Below are 26952 nucleotides of genomic sequence, written 5' to 3'. Positions count from 1 at the left end.
TTACAGTAACAATATAGTTATACATTTCCTCTTTTGCATCATTATTACTCATTACAGGAAAATTGCTATATATTTTCCTTTTACCTGAAATGATAAATATATTTAATCCCCAGTCTCACTTGTCCCTACCATTGGACTAGGTTTCAGAAGAACTGGTTTCTCATTCTTTTTATGTTCAGGTCTGTGACCATGGGCAAGACATTGTATATAGCCTCTATAAAATGAAAGGGTTGAATTATGTGATCTTGGGCCTTTCCAGCTGCTAAAATAATTCATCACAACATAAGGAATAATGAATAAATCTAAAATTTAGCTACTTTAAGAAAGTTACTTCATAAAAACATATTAGTGTAGTTATTAGGAACAATGGAACATTGATTTTAACAGAAAGATTTTGAGTGAATATAATGCTTATTGAACTGATATCTAGGATTCAATTTGGTTTTCTCTGTTTTGTCTATGAAAAATTGAGTCTAAGCATATGAATATAGAGAAGAGGAACTTTTTACTTCATCCTTATATTTAATCCTTTGTCTAAAATGTTCCAAATGAATTTAATATATACCATAGTAATAATTTATATTTTACCTAGTAAGTTTGGTTGACATTTTATATTTTATTTTTAGATTAGTAGGTTTATATGTAATTATGATAATAAATGCATTTGGTAGATATATATTCCAGACCCTTGTTTATTATATTTGGCTACCTGGAAGAATGGTATGTAGAATAACATGGATTCCAAGAATATTTACAAAAAGAATGTATTTTCAGTGCAGTGTGGTAGAGTGAATCCAAATTTTTATTGTAATAATTTTTAGTATTTTGATTCTGTGGTTATTACCTTGAAAATTTTCTCCCCTTGCCCTTCTTTTAAAGTTAAGCATTCGTTACATTATGTACGGAGGAGTCATTCTGGATTGTTTTACAACCTCCAAGTATATTTATAATTAAAAGTGACTTCTTACTGCTTGATTTTCCATGAAAAATTATTGGCTGCAGCTACAAATTGAAGGACAGTTTTTAATTGGATTCATAATATAGAAAGGACTGATAACATTGCTTTGTAATTTATACCTCCAGCCGATGCTGATCTTCAACTAAACATATAGAATTGGGGGTGGGGGTAGGTAACAAGGGAAATAACCCTTGTTATGCCATTTTAGCATATGTATCCAAATTCAATTACTGTAAAGTCATAGAGATTTAATGAAGGGGAATACATGCATTCAAAGAGAGAAAGGAATGAATCAAGGGAGTCCACTATTCTTGACTGGAAAAGAAAAGAGTTCATGTAATAGAAGAAATCCTTGTAATAGGCATTGTGCCCAGGAATGGTGATTAAATTCCAAATGAAGTTTTCTGATTTATTTAGTCAAAATTTGCAGACTGCCTCGTCAGTGTACTTTGCAGGGGGATGTGTAATATTGTGTGAGAGAACTGTTCTGCTATTTTCTTTAGTGACTCAGGTAAAGCAAAGTCATTGATTTTATGCCTAGGTTATATGAAGACTTGACTAGCTTCTTGCGTAATGGTTTTTGTGCCTTTGATGCTGATTGTAGTGTTTCAGTAACTTTAATCAGTCTAATGTATTTTAGTGCCTTTGCTGTACAAAGTATTCTATTTTAAATTGATTAAAATTATAGAGGACTCAGAACTTTCTGGGTAACTCTCCATTTTCTATCAGTTCCTATGTTGGTTACCCCCAAGTCTCCCACCCCTCCTTTTAAGCTTTCTGTGTATTATTTTCCCTCATTAGATTGTAAGCTACTTTCTAAGCAAGGACTTTCTTTGTCTTAATTGTATAACCAGTGCTTAGCACAATATCTGGCACATAGGTACTTAATGAATGTTTATTAAATTGAATGAATCCTCCAAAATTACCCTCAGTCATATCATTGATCAGAACTCCTCAGTCTTTTAAATTTTTTGCCTTTACTGTATTGGTATTATGTAAATTATTTCCTGGTTCTGCTCCCTTCACTTTGCATCAGCTCTTACAGGTCACAGGAGTCTGAAATTCTCTATCATTTCTTTTTGAACAATATATTCATATCCATAACTTATATGGATAGCCATGCCCCAATTGATGAGTATCTCCTCAATTTTCAATTCATTTTTAAAATAGATTAACTTTTTTTTTTAATTTTAATTTTATTTTATTTAATAATAACTTTGTATTGACAGAATCCATGCCAGGGTAATTTTTTACAACATTATCCCTTGCACTCGCTTATGTTTCGTTTTTCCCTCCCTCCACACCCCCCCCCCCCAGATGGCAAGCAGTCCTATATATGTTAAATATGTTGCAGTATAGTCTAGATACAATACATATTTGCAGAACCGAACAGTTCTCCTGTTGCACAGGGAGAATTGGATTCAGAAGGTAAAAATAACTCGGGAAGAAAATCAAAAATGCAAATAGTTCACATTCGTTTCCCAGTGTTCCTTCTTTGGGTGTAGCTGTTTCTATCCATCATTTATCCAAAAAATAGATTAACTTTTAAAAAAATTTTAATAGTATTTTATTTTCCAAAACATTTGCAAAGATAGTTTGCAATGTTCCTTCTTACAAGACTTTGTTTCAGATTTTTCTCCCTCCATCCCTCACTTCCTCCTTCTCCAAGACAAGTAATCTGACATAGGTTAAATATGTGCATCAATTTTCAATTTTTTGCCATCACAAAAGAGTTATAAATAGTTTTATACATATGGGTCTTTTTCTACCAGTAGCTAATATGATTTTCATCATTTCATCAAATTCATCATGACCTTTCAAGATTTTTTTGGTAGAGATACTGTAAGGGTTCGCATTTTTTTCTCCAGATGATTTTACAGATGAGGAAACTGAGGCAAACAGTGTCACACACAGTAAGTGTGTGAGGTCAGATCTGAATTCAGGAAGATGAATCTTCCTCACTACACCCTACACGTTATCTACTGAATCACCCTATTACACTTAGTAGTTGCCATAAGTGTTTATAAAAGTACTCTCAAATCCCAGACTCTTATTGTTCCTTTGCATGATATCAGAGTTTTGCAGTTTGCTAATCTGATTCATTCAGTATCTTTTAATGTTTTCATCCATTTGTGTAATAGCTATTTGCTACATGAACTGATGATTTTATGTAGAATAAGAAAAAGGAGATGGTAAGATTCCTAATCTTGGTTCTCTCCATGACTAACAAAAAATGAGTCTGAGTTTTTTAGGGAGGTTCCTTTTGGAAAAGTGAAGGAGACTAAAAAAATCCCCAAAGGCAAAGATTAACTATCAAAAATAAACAAAAGAAGAGAATAAGTATGAGATAATTCTCACTATTATAAACATGTCTCATTATTCACTACCAACTCTGCCAGGGGTAGTGCTCCTTCTTCTGTCGGGGCTTTTGCCTTATTCCAAACCCTAGCTCTGCTCATTGTTAAATAAATTCTCATAGGAAAAAGAATTTTTTTTATTTCCTACTTGGGGTTCAGTGTTCTCCTAAAGAGAGTTTTCTGTTTTTTATGTCCATTTTTGCTTCATGGTTACTAACTAAAGTGAGTCATTATTGTTAACCTTTATATAAATGAAGGGAGAAAGAGTCATTTGTGCTTACATCCTGCTCACATTTGGCAGGATGAACCAGTGATCACAGTAATAAAGGCTTTGCAAAGTTTATAAATCCAGATGAAAAGAAATACAGAAAATTGCTTTGAGTATCACAGGATTGTAGAACTACAGAGCTTGGAAGAGACCATCGTGATCGCCTCTATCCCATCCCCCTCATTAGATATAATGACTTCCATAATTTTCAGTATGCCTTTAAGAAGGAAGATTCATTTTCATAGACTTCTGTTATAGCAAACTGACAAGACCCAGGAAATTCCAGATTATTTCTGTACTGGCCATTTCCCACAGTGAGGACAATACCCTTTCTACTTGGTCAGTCAAATGTAACTCCCTTTCTCTCCCTCAAAATTGGCCCCAATTAGACTAAAACTAAAGAACTTGCTTATCCCAACCGAGGGCTTGCTTGCAGAATCAGTTCCCTTAGAAGATCTTTATTCCTGGGGGGGCCCTCTTATTTCACATACTTCTTCTGTCTCTGAAATCAGTTCTGGACATTTAGGGGTGAAATCACTTATAGGGACATCTAGGAGTGGAATTCAGTCTGTAGCCCTATGTTTTGGTGGTTAACTAGTAGCAGATAGTTGATATACTGATACTGCAGTATCTAATGCTGTGATTTTTGTATCTAATTATAAAAGGCAACTAATGGCCCAGTGGAGTTCTGAGCCTGGAGTTAGGAAAACTCATCTTCCTGAGTTCAAATGTGGCCTCAGATACTTAGTAATTGTGTAATCCTAGGCAAGTCACTTTAACTCTGTTTGTCTGTTTTCTCATCTGTAAAATGAACTGGAAAAAGAAATGCAAACCACTTCAGTATTTTTGCCACCTATAAAACCCCAAATGGGACAGTGAGGAGTCAAATATGACTAAATAGCAACAAAATAAAAGTTTTTATCTAGGCCAAGGATTAAGGGGCCTTTAACTTTGTGTCAAAACATTTTAATGTCTAGTCTTATCATTAGATCTTCATAACAACTCTGAGGAGGTTGGGGATGTATAAATATATATATATTTACAGATGAGGAGATTGGGGAAATTTCTTAAGCTTAAATTAAATAAAATAATCATTTATTAAACATTCTAGACTCTGTGCTAGGTGAAGGGGAAAAAAAGATCCTGTCCTCAAGGAACTTACATTCAACTAGGAGGAAACAATATGTACAAAAATTAGCATATATTCAAAATAATTTCAGCAAGAAAGGAAGAGCATTGGCAACTTCTGGGATCTGGGAGGTCTTTGTATAGGAGATTGTGCTTAATTTGATCCTTGAAAGGAGGTAGGGATTTAGGAAAGTGAGGAGGGAGTCAAGCATGGAACACAGGTTGTGCCAGAGCAGGGAGACAGAGATGGAATGTTCTTTACAAGTAACAGCAAGAAGGCTAATTGTAATGGAATGTAAAATACATAAGTGGGAATACTTTGAAGTCACTTTGGAAGAGGTTAGAGCCAGTTGGAGAAAGTCTTTAAATGCCAGTGAAGTTTGAATTTTATTTGAGAGGCAGTAGGGAGCCACTGGCTTTTCTTGAGCCAGGAGAGTGACATGGACAATCAGTTTGGCATCTGTGCTAAGGAGGGATTGGAGAGTCATCACCAAAATGTACCAGATTGTTTTGAAATCAAGCAAAGTTCTGTTTCATTTATAAGAATATACTCTTGCAACTTTTAAGGAATTTTTTTGTTGAGGTAGTACTGTGATGTTACCATGTAAGCAGTCAACCAACATTTATTAAATGCCTACTATGTTCTAGATACTACCAAATTATATATTATTATAATAGATATAGAAGAAAATATCATAGACCTTTTTAGCTATTGTAGTTCACAGAAGCATTTAAAGGAATATCTTTTCACTTAATTTTTAAAATTTTCAATAGTATTTTATTTTCCAAATGCATGCTTTCAACATTCATTTTTGTAAGACCTTGGGTTCCAAATTTTTCTCCCTCTCTCCTTTACACGCCCCCTTCCCAAGGGAGCAAGCAATCTGATATATGTTAAATATGTGCAATTCTTTTAAGCATGTTTTCATATTTGCCGTGTTGTACAAGAAAAATCAGACCAAAAGGGAAAAAACTACAAGAAAGAAAGAATCAATCAAACTAACAAAGATGAAAATACTAAACTTCAATCTACATTCAATCTCCCTGGTCTCTCTTGGGTGCACATAGCATTTTCCATCCCAAGTCTATTGGAATTGCTTTGAATTACCACATTACTGAGAAAAGCCAAATCTGTCATAGTTGATCATCACATAATCTTGTTACTATGTACAATGTTCTCTTAGTTTTGCTCACTTCACTCAGCAGCAGTTTATATAAGTCTTTCCAGGCTTTTTTGAAATGTCTGCTCATCATTTTTTTATAAAACACTTAATATATTCATATACCATAACTTATTCAGCCATTCCCCAAATGATAGACATCCGCTCAGTTTGCAGTTCCTTGCCTCTATATAAAGGGCTGCTACAAATATTTTTGCACATATGGATTCTTTTCTCTCTTTTACAATCTTTGGGATACAAACTCAGTTCACTTTATCTTTAAAAATGGTATTTCATATCCTCTTTCCTACAAGATCTGCCTCCACTTGGGAACTTTGGACAAGATTGCCAGCACATCTTTCAGATTTCCGCTTACTCTTATGTAGAGTACTGTCTAATTGTTATAAACATTCTTGGAGGGAAAACAAATCTCCCTTTTTCTTTAAGAGATAGCAATGATCCATTACTATCTATAGCCAAGAATGTTAAAGTGCTAACTGACTTTGTGCCATGACATAATGGCTTCCCATTAGGACGGAGGTCATTGGTTATTCATCAGCATTGATTATTCCTCCCAAGTGTTTTGTCTATAAGGCTTAGCTTCTGAATATCTCTAAATAATGACTACCTGGAGAGCATATTAACTCCATTTTTTTAGAGCCTTTACAGGTAGCAATCATATCCACATCTGAAACATTCAAAGATCTTTATGACCTAGTTTTCTCCTGTCTTTGCAGTCTTACAACAGTCTTCCCCAGCACATCCTTTTTGATCCAGGGACACTGGTCTCCAGGCTGTTGCATGTACAAGATACTCCATCTCTTGGCTCTGAGCATTTTCTCTGATCATTCCCTATTCCTGGAATGCTTTCCCTCCTCCTCATTTATACTGACCTCCCTGGCTCCATTTAACTCTTCTACTTTCTCCAGGAAGCCTTCACTAATCCCTCTTAATTCCAGACCCTTGCCTCTTAATTATGTTCTGCTTATCCTGTATACAGCTTGCTTTGTTTACATTTGTTTGCATGTTGGCTCCCCCATTAGATTTTAAACTCCTTCATGGAAGGGACTATCTTTTGCTTCTTTTTGTTTCCCTAGTGCTTAGACCAATGCCTGGCACATAGTAGGTTCTTAATTATCCCAGGCCAACAAAACATTAAGAAACTAATATGTGATGGTAGATATAGGACCACAACCAGGCACTTGTCCAATCTAGGTGTGCCTCATTCAGCCAGCCTGACAAATCTTATAGAAATGTGTGAAAGAGCACTGTCCTAGCTATCACTTTATAGTTGTTTGTCCTTTGTTATGGAAGAGTGCTCTGTTATCAGGCAGGTGATGCTAGAGACACACAAGTGAATTGGATGTAAGTGATAGAAGGCTGTGCAAGGTCACCTGCCTCACTTTGCACTCAAGGACCATCTGGGTCCAGTGACTAGGTATAGGTCAGGATGACTTGAAATGGCCCTACTTTTGTGACAAGGGGGAAAGTCACTGCCTCTCTATGCTTTAGTTTCTTGCTATATAAAATGGGAGGGTTAGACAAGATAATCTCTAAAATTTCTTTTATTTCGAGATCTGTGGTCTTAAGTAAGAGACTCATTATAACCATAGGACATGTACAGTGGTGTGTGCTAAATCCCTTTGCAATCTTTTTTTTTCCTTGAATGTGTAAGTGATACTAAATTCTGTCCCATTCTCTGCTGGACTTTGTGAATAAGTTACTTAATTTCCAAAGTAATTTTTAAAACCTTTTTCATAACTTGAATTTGTGCTATGGGATAGTTTATATTTCATCTTAGAAGTAGGTAATAGGGAATCATTGAAGTTTCTTGAGCAGGGAAATAATGTGAAATCATGTGCTCCATCTAGATTGTTTTTTACAAACTTATAAGGAGGATGATTTAGGAGAAGGAGGAGATCAGAAGAAGGAGTCTAATTTGGAAGCATTTATTATAATCCAGGCAAGAAGTGATAAGGGCCTCCATTTATATTAAAGTCTGTATAAAAAGAGAAGAGGGGAAAGATGTGAAATATGTTATAGACTAAGATTCACAAGATTTGGCAGTTGATGTGTATAATACCATTTGACCCAGCATGCCATTACTGGGTCTGTATCCCAAGGAAATCATAAAGGAGGGAAAAGGACCCACATGTGCAAAAATGAGCTCATTTTGTGGTAGCAAAGAATTGGAAAATGAGTAGATGCTTATCAATTGGGGAATAGCTGAATAAGTTGTAGTATATGAAGACAATGGAATATTATTATTCTTTAAAAAAATGATGAACAAGCTGATTTTAGAAAGGCTGGGAAGATTTACATGAACTGATGCTGAGTGAAACAAGTCATTATAAAATCAGGAATACATTGTACACAGTAATAGCGAGATTGTGTGATGATCAACTATGAAAGACTTGGTTCTTCTTAGTGATCCAATGCAATCCCAATAGACTTTGGACAGAAAGTATCAAGAAGACTGAATATAAATCACCACATGCTATATTCACTTCTTTTTTCTATTTTTTTTCTCTCCCTCATGGTTTTTCTCTTTTGCAGAAAAGCATTTTTAAATGAAGGATTAAAATATATGATTACAAAGGAAGTTTGTTATATTAAAATACTCTTATGGAAATGTATTTTTCAAAGTTTGTGACTCCTAGTTTAAGAACCTCTGGTCTAGGATAAAAAATCATTCCTTGTGATACTTTTTGTTTTTTTGTTTTTAGTTTATTATTTGCTTTGCCCTATATAGGGAATTATGAAAATAGTCATAATGTGTCTTGATCCCCTTAGATGTTATTTTTAGCCAGTGGTACATAGAACTCAGTTATAAAACATGAGAATGGACATCTTGTAGATTATTGTTTGGAATCTGCCAGAAATATTGAGATGTTTGGGAATGACATATAAAATGGCTTTCAGAATCTATTGTTGGATTTTTAAGAGCTTTGTTATTTTTGTTTAAGCTGATTTATTTAAAATCATATATATGTGATTTGATCATCACTTTAACTTCTCATTATTTGTATTATCAGCAGTGTGTATTTTGTGCCCATTTAGGTCATAAAGCTGCCCACTCTTATTAGCCATGAATAGGCAATGTTAGCATTTTGATCACTGGTTCTTCTAACACATTTAACCGAAAGAAAGATTTTTTTATATCTATATCTATATCTATATCTATCTATTTTTATATCAAAACTGAAGCTCAGGGAGACTTTTTAAAATTTTGGCCAAAGTTACTTAGTATTAGAGGGATCTGAATGTAGATCTTAAATTTTTTATTTATTAATAAATATAAATATTTATTCAAAGAATAAATTTATTAAAATTTTATTAAATTTACTAATAAATTTAAATTTATAAAATAAATTATTTATTTAAAATCTTTATCTCTATAGAGAGACCCCTCTTTATTTTCCTGTTTTTGTTCATTTTTTGTTTATCATTTTTCAGTGTTTTCTGACTCACGACCCCATTTGGAATTTTCTTGGCAGAGATAGTAGAGTGGTTTGCTATTTCCTTCTCCACTCATTTTACTGATTAGGAAACTTAGACAAACATGTTTAAGTGACTTGCCCAGGGTCAGTCACAATATTAATATCTGAAGTCAAATTTGAACTCAGGAAGAGGAGTTTTCCTGATTTTAAGACTAGTGCTCTGTGCCACCTAACTGCCCTTCTTTTTCTATATCATATTATCTTATATTTTCTAATATCACATTTCCCTATATCACATTATCTCCCAGTAGAGCCCTCTCTAGTAACAAAGAATTACAATTAAATAAAACAAATGGACATATTGATTGTGTCTGACAGTGTGTTTGTTCCTCATTTCATTTCTGTAATTCACTGCCTCTCAAAATAGAAGAATTAGAGAAAGAGTGCTGGAGTCAAGATTGGTCATGGCATTGATCTGAGCTGTAATGATAATGTTAACAATATTTCTGTAGTGCTTTAAAGCTTGCAAAACACCACAACTCTGGGAAGTGGGTCCTATTATTATCCCCATTTTTACAAATGAGGAAACTGAGACAAAATTTAAGTAATCACTTAGCTAATAAGTGCCTGGTATAGGATTCAACCAAGATCTATCCTTCTATCCATGTCAACATATGGCTATCTTGATGATTTTTACCAATATATTCCTTTCAATTATTATAATCATTTAATTTGTGGTTTTCTTGGTTCTGCTCACTTTGTTGACTACCCAAATTCACCTCTGTTATTCCTATTTGTTCTTTGAATATAGTAAAATTCTGAGAGATTAATTTAACCACATTTTTAAGGATTTTCTCTCTATTGTGTCATACTGTCTTCACAGAATAAATGGGATTGAATACTGTAAACTCTGCTAACCTATGGAAAAAGTACCAACTCTCATGTCATCCATTCATGTATCTCCTTTCACAGCATTTCAGGGGAGTTCACTGACATTTAAATAATAAAAATGTATTTAATAGCTAGACAACTGAACCAGCAGGAAAACTGGCCCTTGAGATTCTCCCCTTCTTCTTTCCTTGTTCTACCTTTCCAAGTGCCTTGGATAGTACTGTTGTGTCAGGCAAATCACTTAAGTCCCTTCGGGACTCAAAATGTCCATCTGTAAAATAAAAGAGGTTGATGGCATCAATAAAACACATTAAAATTTAAATAAAATGAAGTACCAAACTAAATTACCTCTAAAGTTCCTTATACCTCTAAATCTAGGGTTCTGTGAATACTGGAGTGTTGTAATATATGTGGAATAATAACTAAATGGCTCAAGTCCCATTTGAGCAACAGATAACAGGGAAGAGTTCATGAGCAGAGTGAGAGACTAGATGGAACCTGTTCCTTAGAGAGTCTGGGGAGGAGGTAGACCAACAGTACAATTTTATTTCAACAGGAAGTGGAGAGGACTTACTTTTAAGTAGTCTTTGTGTGTGTCAATAAATGCTTGTTAATTGATTAGCTTTTGGGATTGTTCTAGAGGGTCCAGTCTCTTTGGGGGTATGGTTTCTAATTTTGAATTTTAAACATCTGTACACCTTCTCCTTGATTTAATTATTTCTAAGATTTTTGTTTCAGCCTTTCCATTCACCCATTAGTTTAGAGGATATTGGAATGAATTCTTTGGTGAAAATCAGCTCTTCTTCCTCAGCTTTCTTATTGGCTCTTTTCTTTGCTTATATCCTACTTTCTCTTGCTTCAGAGTTATTTGGGCATCTCAGTTCAAATTCTACTTCTAATGCCTCAGTCAAATCCCTAGTTAAATGAGAGGGCCTGACATAGTGGTCTCTGAGCTCCTTTCCAGCCCTATATTTAAGAATATGTGAATCTTGTGCATTTCTCATGTGCCAGTTTCTTGAAGGCATAGTCTGTGCTACTGTATATCCTTATAAAGTCAGCCTCTAACACAATGTCCTTCATATAGCAGATACTTAATGGCCATTTAATGTATGAACAAATCATTGAAGTTGTTCTTAACAACTAAAAAGGCTTTGTATAGTAAAGATATTTCCCCTATAACCAAGTGAACCTGTCTTAAGTTAATGAGTATTGCTATCTCCTTAATAATTCTACTTGAAGAAAATTATTGTTCTTATGCATGTCTGAGAAAGCAAAATTTAGTTGTAATTTTATATATTTGCTACACTATATTAGTTCTATCTTATATCTATTGTACTCTAACCAGATAAGATAAAAGTATGCTTTATCTATAAAACCTGATAGCTACATTAAGATTCCTGCCCACCAAATTATTTTAAAAGGAAATTATAAGCAATCTGTGGGCATTTGTAAAAGGGGGTCTACAGAATCCCATCACCATTGGTTGACCTAGTTTAAAGAAATAGAATCAGTCATTAGGCATTTGGCATTGTGTAGCCAGTAACAAATCATACAAAGACCAGTTGATGCCACTTTTCACTTCTCCAACAACTCTTACTTGTTTTATAAAGTAGCAATTTTTGTTACTTTCTGTCATACATTGAATTTTTCTTATGTCAATTTGAATTTCCATTTTCCTTCTGCATTCTGAAGGTTTAGGGAATGTATAGTTATAGGTTTAAAAAAACAAAAAAACCTCTTGATATAAATCATGTTTGATTTGAAAACATTTGGTTAAATGTCTGGAACTGTATCTAATTACAGATGGCCTCAGCCCCTTCTATAACCTGTGTATCATCCACTTAGAATATTTCCATTTCTCAGGCACTTGGGAGACATCACCACAATGAAAGTATGTTCTCTTTAAGCTATACTATATTTTGATCTGTTAGAATTGGTATCTAGTAAATGCTGCATTATCTATGAAGTCTCATATGGGAATTTGGGGGAAATAATTGACGTACTTTGATAGATTGTGACAGAATTAGAATGAGCACTCTTAAATTACTAAGAGAATTTTAATATGGAAATGTTTTAAATGATTGTACATATATAACCTATATCACATTGGTTGCTTTCTTGGGGAAGGGAAAAGGAAGGAAAGGAGGGAAAAAGAAAGATTTGTAACTCAAAATCTTACAAAAATGAATGTTGAAAACTATCTTTACATGTAATTGGAAAAATAAAATACTAGTGAAATTAAGGGAATGTTTGTGTATCCCATTACCTAACCCAGTATTTTTCATGTAGTAGATACTTAAATGCTAGTTGATTGATTCATTTTTCTTTTATCCAAATTTTGAGGGAAAAGATTTGAGGTGGTTGTATTCCATTACTCATTGACTGCTCATTGATGATTAAAGGTTATAGCCAAGATTCAGAGAATAATCTTCTTCAATCTAAATGAAGTGTCTCAAAACCTCAGGGAACAAATGCTTTCCTAAGGGTTGATTAGCTGAATATATACTCCATGCTATTGGAGCTCCTTGTGACTGTTTGTACTAAAAGGATCAGAATTGATACCCATGGTTTGATCCTTTAGATTCCTGAGCCAGTTTAATTTTAAATTGCAAGGTGGTTTAGAGGTTAGAGTATTATTCCTATTATACAGCTAGGTGGCACAGTGAGTAAAGCACTAGACCTGAAGTCAGGAAGAACTGACTTTAAATTTGACCTTGGACACTTAACTAGCTGTGTGACCCTGGACAAGTCACTTAACCTTGTTCCTTAGTTTGTCATCTGGAAAATGAACTGGAGAAGGAAATGGAAATCACGCCCCAGTACCTTTTCTTTTCTTTTCTTTTTTTTTTTTAAATTTTATTTTATTTAATAATAACTTTGTATTGACAGAATCCATGCAAGGGTAATTTTTTACAACATTATCCCTTGCACTCGCTTATGTTTCGTTTTTTCCCCTCTCTCCTTCCCCCCCCCCCCCAAGATGGCAAGCAGTCCTATATATGTTAAATATGTTGCAGTATATCCTAGATATAATACATATTTGCAGAACCAAACAGTTCTCCTGTGGCACAGGGAGAATTGGATTCAGAAGGTAAAAATACCTCGGGAAGAAAATCAAAAATGCAAATAGTTCACATTCGTTTCCCAGTGTTCCTTCTTTGGTTGTAGCTGTTTCTGTCCATCATTTATCCATTGAAACTCAGTTAGGTCTCTTTGTCATAGAAATCCACTTCCATCAGAATACATCCTCATACAATATCGTTGTCGAAGTGTATAATGATCTCCTGGTTCTGCTCATCTCACTTAGCATCAGTCCATGTAGGTCTCTCCAAGCCTCTCTGTATTCATCCTGTTGGTCATTTCTTACAGAATAATAATATTCCATAACATTCATATACCACAATTTACCCAGCCATTCTCCAATTGATGGGCATCCATTCATTTTCCAGTTTCTAGCCACTACAAACAGGGCTGCTACAAACATTTTGGCACATACAGGTCCCCTTCCTTTTTTTAGTATCTCTTTGGGGTATAAGCCCAATAGAAACACTGCTGGATCAAAGGGTATGCACAATTTGATAATTTTTTGGGCATAATTCCAGATTGCTCTCCAGAATGGTTGGATTCGTTCACAACTCCACCAACAATGCATCAGTGTCCCCGTTTTCCCACATCCCCTCCAACATTCATCATTATTTTTTCCTGTCATCTTAGCCAATCTGACAGGTGTGTAGTGATATCTCAGAGTTGTCTTAATTTGCATTTCTCTGATCAATAGCGATTTGGAACACTCTTTCATGTGAGTGGTAATAGTTTCAATTTCATCATCTGAAAATTGTCTGTTCATATCCTTTGACCATTTATCAATTGGAGAATGGCTTGATTTTTTATAAATTTGAGTCAGTTCTCTATATATTTTGGAAATGAGGCCTTTATCAGAACCTTTAATTGTAAAGATGTTTTCCCAGTTTGTTGCTTCCCTACTAATCTTGTTTGCATTCGTTCTGTTTGTACAAAGGCTTTTTAATTTGATATAATCAAAATTTTCTATTTTGTGATCAGTAATGGTCTCTAGTTCATCTTTGGTCACAAATTTCTTTCTCCTCCACAAGTCTGAGAGATAAACTATCCTATGTTCCTCTAATTTATTTATAATCTCGTTCTTTATGCCTAGATCATGGACCCATTTTGATCTTATCTTGGTATATGGTGTTAAGTGTGGGTCCTTGCCTAATTTCTGCCATACTAATTTCCCCAGTACCTTTTCTAAGAAAATCCCATGAACAAAAATCCATGGGATTAGGTAATTAGATACAGGTGAATAATAATAACAGCAATGGGGCAGAGAGTAGTGCTGTATACAAGAATAACAAAGTCATGTTTTGCAAGAATGAATGTTGAAAACTATCTTTGCATGTATTTTGAAAAATAAAAAGCTATTATTATTAAAAAAAAAAAAAAACAGGATTTCAAAGTCAGAAATGCAACTCCTGGAGACTGAAAGTAAACACTTGCTATGTTCATTTTTTTTTCTTCTGTTTTTCGTGTTTTTTCTCTTTTGTTCTGATTTTTCTTTCCCAATATGATTTGTAAGAATATGTGTGTATGTGTGTATGTGTGTGTGTATGTATTTAAAGTGAATGTAAATATATAACCAAAAAATGTTGTTTTTACATGTAACTGGGGATATAAAAAAAATTTAAAGAAAAATGCAACTCCTGAGGAACTCATTTTCAAATTGTAAAATTTTTTCTATACCAAGACTTGCTCTCTGGAATGCTTTGGCTTCAAAAAATTACCGCGGCTCAAAACCAAAATTCCCGCAACAGTCTTTTCCCTCCTTTTACAACTTCCCTGAGCAGTCCCTAAAAAACTGAAACAGAGCAAAATTCTCCATATCTTCAAAAACTGGCTTTTATGCAATTGGCAAGAAAACATAAATAGAGAAGACTCAAAGATTACACTCATTGTTTGGCATTTAAAGTACTTCAAATTCTGGCTCCAGTTTATCTTTTCATGCTGATGACCTATTACTCCTCCCCACATACCCTGTGTATTGTGGCCAAAATGACTTGTGGTCTTTCCCCACCTTCCCCACCACTGCCTCCTCAATCTGAGGGCTCTCACTCCCACTGTCAGCTTTTGGAATATACAGTTTCCTTCAGAGTTTTAGCTCCAATACCACTTTCTTCAAGAGAAGGGGGATTTCTCTATTTTATTTGTTGTTCAATCATGCGTTTTTGTGAGCTCAAATAATAGATTTAGGACTGGAAAAAAAAAATCTTAGTCCATTGGTTCTCCTAGTATTTTCCAGGAAGCCTTTCAGGGGGTTCTTAAATGAAAACTATTTTCATAATAATCTTCAAACATTTTAATTTCTAATATGGTAAATAGCAATGAATATAATCTAGCATAAATAGGTTCTTTGAGGGATTTTCAGTTTTTTAGAGTAAAAAGGGATACTGAAAACAAAAATTTAAGAACCATTGATATATTAATAATTTATGTTATTATGTAGCTTTGTCAGATTCTTCATTGACGCCATTAGAAGTTTTCTTAGCAAAGAAGTGGAGTGGTTTGCCATTTTCTTCTCCAACTCATTTCACAGGTGAGAAAACTGAGGCAAACTGAGTTAAGTGACTTGGTCAGGGTCACACAGCTAGGAATAGTCTTTTCAAACCAATTAAAGAAGCTCCATAGAGGATCAAACTTAGGAAGCCTGGTTCATAAGTGCTTTAACCATTGAGTTATGGAGACATCTGTATTCTGTTTAGTCATTTTTCATTCATGTCCAACTCTTTGTGACTCTACTTGGGGTTTTATTGCCAAACATACTAGAGTGATTTGCCATTTCCTTCTCCACTTCATTCTTCAGATGAAGAAACAGAGGCAAATAGATGAAGAAAGAGTTAATTGAGTTATACAGTGTCAAACAGCTAGCTGAGGCCAGATTTGAATTTACAAATATGAGTCTTCCCAACTTTAGTCCCGGCATGTCCACCCATGTTATCCAGCTGTCCTGGAGTCACTGATAGGTAATATTTATAATATGGCACTAAGTAACACTAATGTGTGCCATATTATCTTACTTCGAACCTTATAACAACCCTGGGAGATAGGTGCTATTATTATTATTCCCACTTTACAGATGAGGAAATTGAGGTCCAAATGACTTGCCCAAATTCATAGGTAGGATTTGCATTCAGGTCTTCATAATTCCAAGCTCAGTGCTCTATTCACTGTACCACCTAGCTGACTCTTAATTCAAACTACTTATTTCACAAATAAGGAAACCAAAACTGTAAGAGATTGTTATTTGTCCAAAGTCTCACAAGAAGTAAATAATAAAGGCAGAATTTGAACCCCAATCCTCCAGTTGCAAAGTCAGTGTTCTTTCCATTGAACCATTCTGTATTCCTTCTTGGTTTTCAATAATAAAGGTTTTTCTGTACTACACTATTTAAAGAAATAATACTTCTTAAAATTTCCTTTATTTGTATCTCATCCTTCTTATAAAAACCACATGAGAAATGTCTAAGAGAGAAAGGATTGAGCATTTCAGTTTTATGAATAGCTGAAGATTTGGTAATTGGTTAGGAGTTCAGGATTCACCTTTATGGCTTTCAGTATGCTGCTTTCTGCCTGATATTTCATGGGAATGTTTATATGGGAATAACAAGACTTTTAAAAAAAATAACGGTGTATATTTGGTGTCTATATACACTGGAGACCATATCAAGATTCTGGCTTCCAGATTTCCATACTTTGAGCAACTTTTGTTTAGATGGATAGATAAATAGGTAGAGATATACACATATACAAGTTAGGGAGGAATGTAGTTTTTAACCATGACACAGAATCTAAACTTACTGAAAAATTCCAACTCTTTGCAACTCTTTCGCAAATACGTGTAACTCATTCTTTTCCCTAAAGACTTAGAGTTGCTGAGATATTGCAAGAAATGTTCCTGTTTATTCAAACCAATAAAGTGTGGAGGAAAGCTGTTAGAAACATATTGGGTAATAATGATCTTCCTAAGCATATTTTCTAATGTGGCTAAGAATTTTCCATAAATTTAGAGGCTTACTTGCTGTTTGAGAATGTTGCCAAATTTATCTCACAGCCTGTCTCTTTGAAAAAGAAATTGACTTTCAAAAAGAAGGAAGTGTTCATTTGGGAAGTTTTAATTTCCTTTTATTGTGCAAACTTAGTAAAAATAGATATGTGATAGATCCAGATTGTACTCATTCAAAGTAATTTCCATGATTGTGTTTAACCTATCTATTAAAAAAAATTTTTTTTTTGAGAAGGATGTGTGGAGTTTTAAAAATCTAGGGTATTTATATCCAATATTTATTTGGCTCTTGACTTCTGTTATATGAACACTTTTAGTATATCATTACTTTTCATTCATTGTATGTAAATTTCAAATATGTTGTATTTAATGTGAAGCATGTACTTGATTGCTTAAGGTATTAAATTAAAGACTTTGACCCATATCTAGTAAAGTCATTTAAAAAATCCCCAGTTGCATACCAATCAAATTGCTAAAACATTATTTTTATAGAACTAGAAAAAAATAATAACAGCATTCATCCAGAAGAACAAAAAATCAAGAATATCAAGGGAATTAATGAAAAAAATTATCAAGGATGGTGGCTTAGCAGTACTAAATCTAAAACTATATTATAAAGCAGCAGTCATCAAACCCAAAGAAGAAATAGAGAACGTTATGAAGGGTAAAATGGACAACTTTGATTACATTAAATTAAATGTATCCATATTATTTTATGTTTTACATTTTTTATATTAAATTAAATTAAATGCACAAACAAAACCAATAGAAACAAGATTAAAAGGGAAGTACAAAGCTGGAGAAAATCTTTATAGCCAGTATTTTTGATAATGGTCTCATTTCTAAAATATATTAAGAACTATAGAAAATTTATAAGAATGCAAGCCATTTCCCAATTGATAAATGGTCAAAAGATTTGAACAATTTTCAGATGTCAGAATTAAAGCCATCTATAGTTATATGAAAAAATGCTCAAAATCACTATTGATTAGAGAAATGCAAATTAAAACAACTCTGAAATACTACTTCACACTTTTAAGATTGGCCAAAATGACAGGAAAAGATAATTTTAAATGTTGGACGGGGATGTGGGAAAACTGGTATACTAATGCATTGTTGGTGGATTTGTGAAATGAAATAACCATTCTGGAGAGCAACTTGGAATTATGTCCAAAGGACTATAAAACTCTGCATACCCTTTGACCTAGTAGTGCCACTATTAGGTCTGTATCCCAAGGAAATTACAAAGGAGTAAAAAGGACTCATATGTACAAAAATGTTTGTAGCAGCTCTTTTTGTGGTAGCAAAGAATTAAAAAATGAATAAATGCCCATTTGTTGGGGAATGGCTGAACAAGCTGTGATGTATGAAGGTAAAGGAATATTATTGTTCTATTTAAAAAAATGATAAGCTGATTTTAGAAAGCTTTACATGAACTGATGCAAAACGAACCAGGCATAACCAGGAATTCATTGTACATAATAATAGCAAGAATGTGCAATGTTCAGCTATGAAAGACTTAGTTCTTCTCAGGGGTTCAGTAATTCAAAGCAATCCCAAGAGACTTTGGACAGAAAATGCCATCTGCACCCAGAAAAAGAACAAAGGAGACTGAATGTAAATCAACACATGCTATGTTCGCTTCTTTTTTTTTTTTTTTTTTTTTCCTCTCTCCCATGGTTTTTCCCTTTTGCTCTTTTCTCTCCTAACATGATTCATGTGTATTAAAAATAAATAAAAAACATTTAAAAATAAAGAATCCCTTTCATTTTTAGCTGTCACTCCCCTAAAAATGTATGAAAATTTATCTTCTAGTTTCTAGTTACCTTTGAAAAGCTAATATGATTGATTGTCCAGTCTAAGCTATTGCATTCAGAGTTAGGTTAGGTGGCATTTTTCCTCTACTTCTCCTTTTATCTGACCATTTTTTTGCTTTTTGTGGATGACGTTTGAAATTTCCTCTTTATTTCTTAGGTAGAAAGGCATAATTTGAGTGAATCAGAAACTAAAAGTTAAGTAAGTTGGCAAACTCAGTACTCTCTGGATTATGTTGTAAAAAAGGTGGGGGATAAAAAAATTTCTAGAACTCAGCATTTCACTTGAAATTCCATAGGAAGATGAATTTTAAAACTGGTTTTGAATGAGGAGAGATTCGACATAGATAACCCACTAGCATTAGTCATGGGTGAGGTGATAGAGACCTACACCAAGCTGCTGGCCGTGTCAGAGAAGAGAAGGTATACATGAAAGATGTTACAAGGGGAGATAAAAACAAGTCAAAGCATGGAAGGGGGGAGGTGACAGTGAGAAGTCAAGGATGACAGCTAGGTTGTGAGCATGGGGGTCTTGGCGTATGGTGGGGCCCTGAACAATAATAGGTGTTTGAGAGGAGTGATAATGAATTTAGTTTTGAACATGTTTATTTTAAGAGTCTCTGCAGACATCCAGTTCAAGAGATTCACTAGGTAGTTAAAGGTGTGAAACTGGAAAAGAAAAGATAAGTTAGGACTGAACAATTAGATCTCCATAAAGATCATTATTGAATTCAGAAAGTAATGAGATGAATCCTGGAGATAATGAGATCATCGAGTGAAATAGAGCAAAAAAAGGACAGAAACTTGGGCAACACCCACAGTTATCAGGCACAACTTGGCTAAAGATCCAGCAAGGGACTTGAAAATGAGTACTGAACTGGATAGGAAGAGAACCAAATAGAGGAGGGTTCTGAAAATTTAGAGAGAAGAAAATATAAGGGAAAAGAGTTATCAGCAGTGTCAAAGGCTGCAGAAGTATCAAGAAGCATGAAGGTTGAAAAAAAAGCTATGAAATTTGGCAATTAAGAAATCATTGATAACTTTGAAAGGAATATTTTCAGTTGAATGATGAATTTGGAAGGTAGACTGCAGAAAGTTAAGAATAAAGTGAGAGGAAAGAAGCAGAGTCACTTAGTAGTAGATTTCATTCCCACAAAAAGAAAAGAGAGAGATCCGATGGATGGATCAAGTGAGCATTTCTCAATGATGGGGGAGACATCCAGGGAAAGATTGAAAATTAAGGGGAGAGTAAAGCCAGGTTGCCTTCTACTTGGTATTGCCTTGGTATTTGAGTTTTTACTTTTTTAAAACAAGGGTAGGGCCAATATTTTAATTTCTTAGCTTACTCTGACTCAGAGACAGCTCATTGGAAAACGCTGCCAGTCATTTAATTGCTCATCATGTCTTTACGGTCCTCAAATGTATTTTGTTTTTTTCTTCCCCATGCATGTGTTTTTATTTTAGCCAAGAACCTTTCTCCTTTATGTCTGGTGCCCTGGCTCAGAGCAATGTAAATGCTCAGTAAACATATAGTAATAATGATTCAGACAGATGTTTTTGACATAAGTTTTCATAAGTTTTTTTTTAATCAACCCAGTTTAAAGAAAGAGTATTTTCCCAAATTAAAATTGATTAAAGCTGTTAGCATTTTCTTGGAGACCTCTGTTATGGGAAGGTATTTTGGATTTAGAGTTTGGTTTTTCACATTCTTACCAAATTTTAGTTCTACTAAACTTAATTTAGTTCTTTACAAATATAGCCTCTGTCCTGCTTACAGATACTATTTCATGGAAGATACAACAGCATGGAAGGATAATTAAATTGGAAGTTGGTCTTTGGTATCCTAATCAAATTGTACTGCAGTCTCAAAGCTCCTCCTCTAGTATCTCCTTCAAGTACAATAGCTAGAGCCATTTTATTTTTCACCTTTAGAGGAAGTAACAAGTTGAGTAGAAACACAATTTGGAAAGTCATTTGGGGCCTTTTCCTGTGTGATAAGAATTAAATGGTGTTAAGTTGTTGAGCAGCTGTAGTGTTATAACACCATCTAGATGCCCCTGCCACCATCTAAGTACGTGACCTTAGGCAAGATATTTTATCTTTAGAGCCTAAGTTTACTTATCTATAAAATGAACATCTTAGACTTTTCCACTTGCAAAACTTTGTTTTTTTTTTTTTTTTGGAGGTTTGACAATTAAAAGATTAGTTTTTCAATGAAATAGTCTAGCCTAAGGCAATGATCCACTTTGGAAATGACAGATAGAATCTGAAATTACTTTTTTTTTTTTTTTTTTTTTTTTACTAAAGGGACTCATGTCAAGTAGGAGCAAGGAAGTAGAAGGCAGGTAGGAACAAGAAATAGTAAATTTAGAGCAGAGGTTAGCTGGTAGGTTTTATTATAATATTATGATATGATATTTATATTGATATTTATAATATTAATATATGATATTTTATGATATATTGTGACAATAATATATGATATTTTATATCATAAAATAATGGAAGTAAACATTTAGATCTAGAGTGAGAAAGAATCTGAGAAGCCATCTAGTCTAATGACTTAAGATGAGAAAACTGAAGTGCAAGAGATAAAGTGTGTCAAAATATAGAAAGTGTCGAAAGTGGCTCCTGATTGACTTCAAATTCTCAACTTTGAAGATCAAATTTGAAACATGGGTATTTTTAAAAAGACAGTGAGGTTAAGAATCTGTCAAAATTCATCATCAGATTATTCATTCTAAGAAGCTAGGAGTGGAGGTAATATATTTTCTCTATGTTTCATTTGTTGGGATTTCAGAGAACTCCTAGTTCCTACCAGGGCCACTATCCTCTTAGGATAGATACAAACTGTAGGCAAACATTATTATGTAACTGCCACAACACCCTTTGGATTGCAGATAGCTTCTCATCTATTGTGTAACATCGTGTCAGGTAAATGGCAGAATGAATTTCTTACTCCTATCAGATTTGCTAAAATGATTGAATGGGAAAGTGGCAGATGTTAGAAGGAAGAATTGGCATTTTAATTCAGTGTTCTGTCAACTGATGCAGCCATTTTGAAGAGCAATCTGGAATTATGTCCAAAGAGTTGTTGAATTGCCTATACCCTTTGACCCAGCAATACTAGTACTAGGTCTGTTTCTAAAGTTGATTAGGGAAAAAGAAGAACCTATATTTTCTAAAATGATTATAGCAACTCTCTTTGTGGTGGCAAAGAACTGAAAATTGTAGAAATGCATATTAATTGGGGAATGGCTGAACAAGTTATGCTACATGATTGTCATGAAATACTACTGAGCTTTAAGAAATAATGAGCTTGATGGTCTTAGAAGAACATGGGTAGACTTGTATGAAATAATGAAGGCTGAAATGAGCAGAACCAAAAGAACATCATATACAATAACATCAGTATTGTTTTACTTAAATACTCCCCATAGGAATGTCTCAGGCATTGTGCCTACTTTGTTCACAGTCACTGGTTTTCCAGTCATTCTGACTTAATTAAAAAAAGACATCATTGGGCTCCTGACGGTTAGTGGTAGTGGTGGTAGTGGCCCCCAACGTTGAGCAACAAAGTAATTTTGACTATTATAAATAACCAAATTAACTATAAAGGAACTATGAAGGAAGATGCTTTCTGCATTCTTAGAAAGAATTGATAAATAGAAACATATATAGAATAATTTTACATATATATATTTAATGGTAGCTATGGTGGGGGGAGAAAAAAAGGTTACATGGTAGTTTTATTATATTTAAAAGGAATAGCAAGTTTAATTTGTAGTTTGGTATGCATTTTTATTCTGTTATGAAATTCTTATTTTATTTCGTAAATTAAAACATAAAATAAATTATTATTACAGAGGCCTTCAAATGGTCTAAGCACAATCCCTTCCAAAATAGTTTGCAAAGAACAGAAGTCAACAATTTTAGTCATAGTAAATTATGTGCTAAAAACCTCTGTCTTCTTAATTTAATTTGAAATAGCAAAGTTAGTTTTGTTTCCCCCAGGGTTCATAAGGAGCTTAAATATAGTTTGAGCCAGTACTAATAATCACTCTTTTGTTCAGAGCCTTATTATCTATCCAGATGTTTTTGCACTTTTCCATCCTTTGTTTTTCACTAGGAAAACTACCTTACTAACTGCTCTATGGTCTCCTCCCTCTGACTGAAGTTTCTGTTCCACTCCTTCTTCAATGTATTTTCTGCCTTTATTCACAAAATATCCTAATCACCAGACAGCTGCCTTTGAATTATTATGATAATGGCAGTACCTTGCCTATCTGTTCTACCATCTGTACAAACATAACATCATTTCTCTAGAGCTGAAATGACCCTAAAATGTCACCTAGTCCAATTCTCTCATTTTATAAATCAGGTCACTGAGACACAGGAAAGTCATATGTCAGCTCTGCTGTGATTCTAAAGCCAATGTGCATCATCTTGGTTTTCCAATATAATAACAAATGACACATAAGCACAACATAGCTTTCATTGGTTTCCTTTTTTTTTAATTTAAAAAAATTATGAAGTTTGGAAATCATGAACTATCTGGTACTGAGTGACGTGAGCAGAACGAGAAGAACATTGTAACAGCAAGATTATGTGATGATCAACTGTGATGGACTTGGCTCTTTTCAACAATGAGGTGATTTGAGGCCATTCCAATAGATCGATTTAGCATGGAAAATGTCATCTAATCCAGAGAGAGAACTATGGAGACTGAATGTGGTTCGAAGAATATTATTTTCACTTTTTTTGGTTCATTTTTTTCTTTCTCATGGTTTTTCCTTTTAGGTATGATTTTTCTTATACAATATGACAAAGATGGAAATATGATTAAAAGAATTGCACATATTTAACCTATATCAGATTACTAATTGTCTTTAGGAGGGGGGATGTAAAGAAGGGAGGGAGAAAATTTTGGAACACAAAGTCTTATGAAAATGAATGATGAAAATTATCTTTACATGTTTTTGAAAAAATAAAATACTTTTGAGGAAAAAAATAAAAATGCTCCTCCCATCAAATTTTTTTCTGGTTGTTGTTGGTTGATTAACGTCTCAAGCACTATCACATATTGCGTAGTTTTAAACAAAATTTAAATTGTTTCAGTTTATCACAGATTAAATTTTGCATCACCACCTCTGGTCCTCATCACCCCTTGAAGGCCTTTTCTGGGGGTATTGTCTTTCATTCACAACATTTATTTTAAAGTCATCATTCATTATTTTGTCCTAAGTTCTAGTGCAAAAATATACATCCCATGTATTCAAGTTCCTACTCTTCAGAGTTAGAATTATGGAAAATTTGGATATATCCAATATTAAAGGAAGGGAAAAGAATAAGCATTTCTATAATATCTGCCATGTGTCAGTCACTGTACCTATATTTTTATAAACATTATCTTATTTGATCTCTTTGAGGTAGGTGTTATAACCTCATTTTATAGTTGAAAAATTGAAACAATCAGACTTTTCAAGTTTAAAAGAGGAAATTGCTTATTGAAAGGAACTTTCCTTGAAATATAAACAAAGTTTTCGGGAGGCACAGGAAGAGCTGGTTGAATTCCAAGAAGGAAGCAGAGAATTAGAAGCAGAATTGGAGGCTCAGCTAGTCCAGGCTGAACAAAGAGATAGAGACTTACAAGCTGATAACCAAAGACTAAAATATGAAGTAGAAGCATTAAAGGAGAAACTAGAACATCAGTATGCACAGAGTTATAAACAGGTCTCTGTTTTGGAAGATCATTTAGTACTTAGTACAGAGCTAATAAGAATCTGAGATCTGATTTGAACTTGGGGTCTTCCCAAAATCCAGGTTCATTGCATATGAATTCTAGTAGTGTGACTACTGTCACACTAGTGGGAAATTCATTAATGGAAGTTAATTGGAACCTTGCTGAGCAGCAAGTAGTCTTGAGTCACTGAGGTTTTTCAAACTTCTTATAGGATCCCCTTTTTAGAGCTAGAAGCGGGTCATCTGGTTACTTCCCTCTTCCATTCCCCCAATCTAAAGATAAAGAAATTGAAGGTCAGAAGTGACTTACAGTAAATGACAAAGCTAGGCTTATAGTCTATATCTTCAGAATCAGTGCTTATTTTTTATTTTTGATACTATATCATATTGTCTCATGTCTATCCTCCTCTTTTTTTATTTTAAAAATTTTGCTTAATAAATATTTTGAAAACATTACTATGGTCTTGGAGCTTTTTAGTCAACCAATATCAATCCAGAAAGAATGACATAAGGAAAAAAAGTAACAGAAGTATACATGTGTGTGCTCCATACCTACCCTGGAAAAACAAAGTATGTCAGTGTTTAGGGCAGTTCTTCAGGGAATAGAATAGGCAGTTAAGAGAAATTGGTTTTTTGTTTTTTTTTTAGTGACTCAAAAATGGTATGTGTTGGGGGATAGCTAGAACTAGGCAAAGTGGATAAAGCAACTGCCCTAGACTCAGGCCTTAAATAGTTAACACTTGCTAGCTGTGTGATCCTAGGCAAGTCACTTAACCCCAGATGCCTCTCAAAAAAAATCCCATCAAAAAAATCCAAATGAGAAAAAAATGGTACTGATCCTTTCAGCAAATGGTAGAGAGATTTTGTTAATACTGATCGTTTTCCCAGAACTTAAAAAATATATGCATATATATATATATATATATATATATATATATATATATATATATATAATACGTATGGTAAACAAAGTAGCATAGTTTTTGTTTTTTGGATTTCAGAGAGTTGTATTATTAAATGGAGGACTGAAAGAGCTTCTCCCTTTCCTTTCCTCTAGGCAGAAGTGTATCATATATATTCCCAGACCAAGTTTGTTGACTATTCTTAAAAAGTGATAGAACAGAATGTATTCTTAAAGGGAAAGTGATGGCAAACCACTGCATAGATCGTCATATCATTTGAAAGGAGGTTGAAAAACCTTCGACTTCATTCCCTTTCCTCCAAGCAGAAGTGTACCGTGTACCTTATGTGTTCCAAGCTGAGTTTGTTGACAACTCTTTTTTAAAAGGTGGTAAAACAGAATGTCTGTTCTTTTCTTTAGAGAAAAAAATGATGGCAAACTACTGATTATCAGTTAAAATAACTTCTTGGGAAAACACAGTTTAAAAGAAAAGGGTCAAACTCAACAATAAGTATTTACTAAATACCAAATAATATCTAATTTTTGTGCTAAATGCTATGAATAATATGGAAAATAAAATGATACTGTGCCTAGCCTGAAATAGCTTACTATCTTGGTGATAGAAAAGATAGATTTAAAATCTGTAATAGAAATTCCTCTGTTTGCTTAGGAGGTCAGTAAATAGGAGGGTAAGAGATTGGAAGAAGGGAGGCTAGGGGGGAATAGGAGATTAGAAGATATCATAAACAAAGCAGCATTTGGACTTGGAATGGAAAACTCCAATCACATCCAAAGAGAGAATTGTGGAGATTGAATGTGGATTGAAGCATAGTATATTCAACTTTTTGTTTGTTTTCTTAATTTTTTTCCTTTTGGTCTGATTTTTCTTATACAACAAGACAATTATAGAAATATGGTTAAAAGTATTGTACTTATTTAACCTGAGAAGATAAAGAAAATTTTACAACACCAAGTTTTACAAAAATGAATATTGAAAATTATTTTTACATGTATTTGGAAAAATAAAATACATTTTTAACTGAGACACTAATACATTATTGGTGGAATTGTGAACTGCTCTAGCCAAAGGGCTATCAAACTGTGCATATTCTTTGATTGATTCAACAGTGTCTCTAGAAATCATAAAAAAAGGGAAAAGGACCCAAATGTGCAAAAGTGTTTGTAGCAGCCCTTTTTATGGTGGCAAGGAATTGGAAA

At 33.8% G+C, this 26952-nt stretch overlaps 1 protein-coding gene across 1 annotated transcript in view; it reads left to right on the top strand.

Annotated features, from left to right (window-relative positions):
- LIMS1 (LIM zinc finger domain containing 1) overlaps window positions 1–26952 on the top strand; it is a 210761-nt gene that overhangs the window by 41752 nt on the left and 142057 nt on the right. The window lies entirely within an intron of this gene.

Source organism: Antechinus flavipes, chromosome 3, assembly GCF_016432865.1.
Source record: "Antechinus flavipes isolate AdamAnt ecotype Samford, QLD, Australia chromosome 3, AdamAnt_v2, whole genome shotgun sequence".
NCBI classification, from domain to species: Eukaryota; Metazoa; Chordata; class Mammalia; order Dasyuromorphia; family Dasyuridae; genus Antechinus; species Antechinus flavipes.
This window is presented reverse-complemented; position numbering and strand designations above follow the sequence as displayed.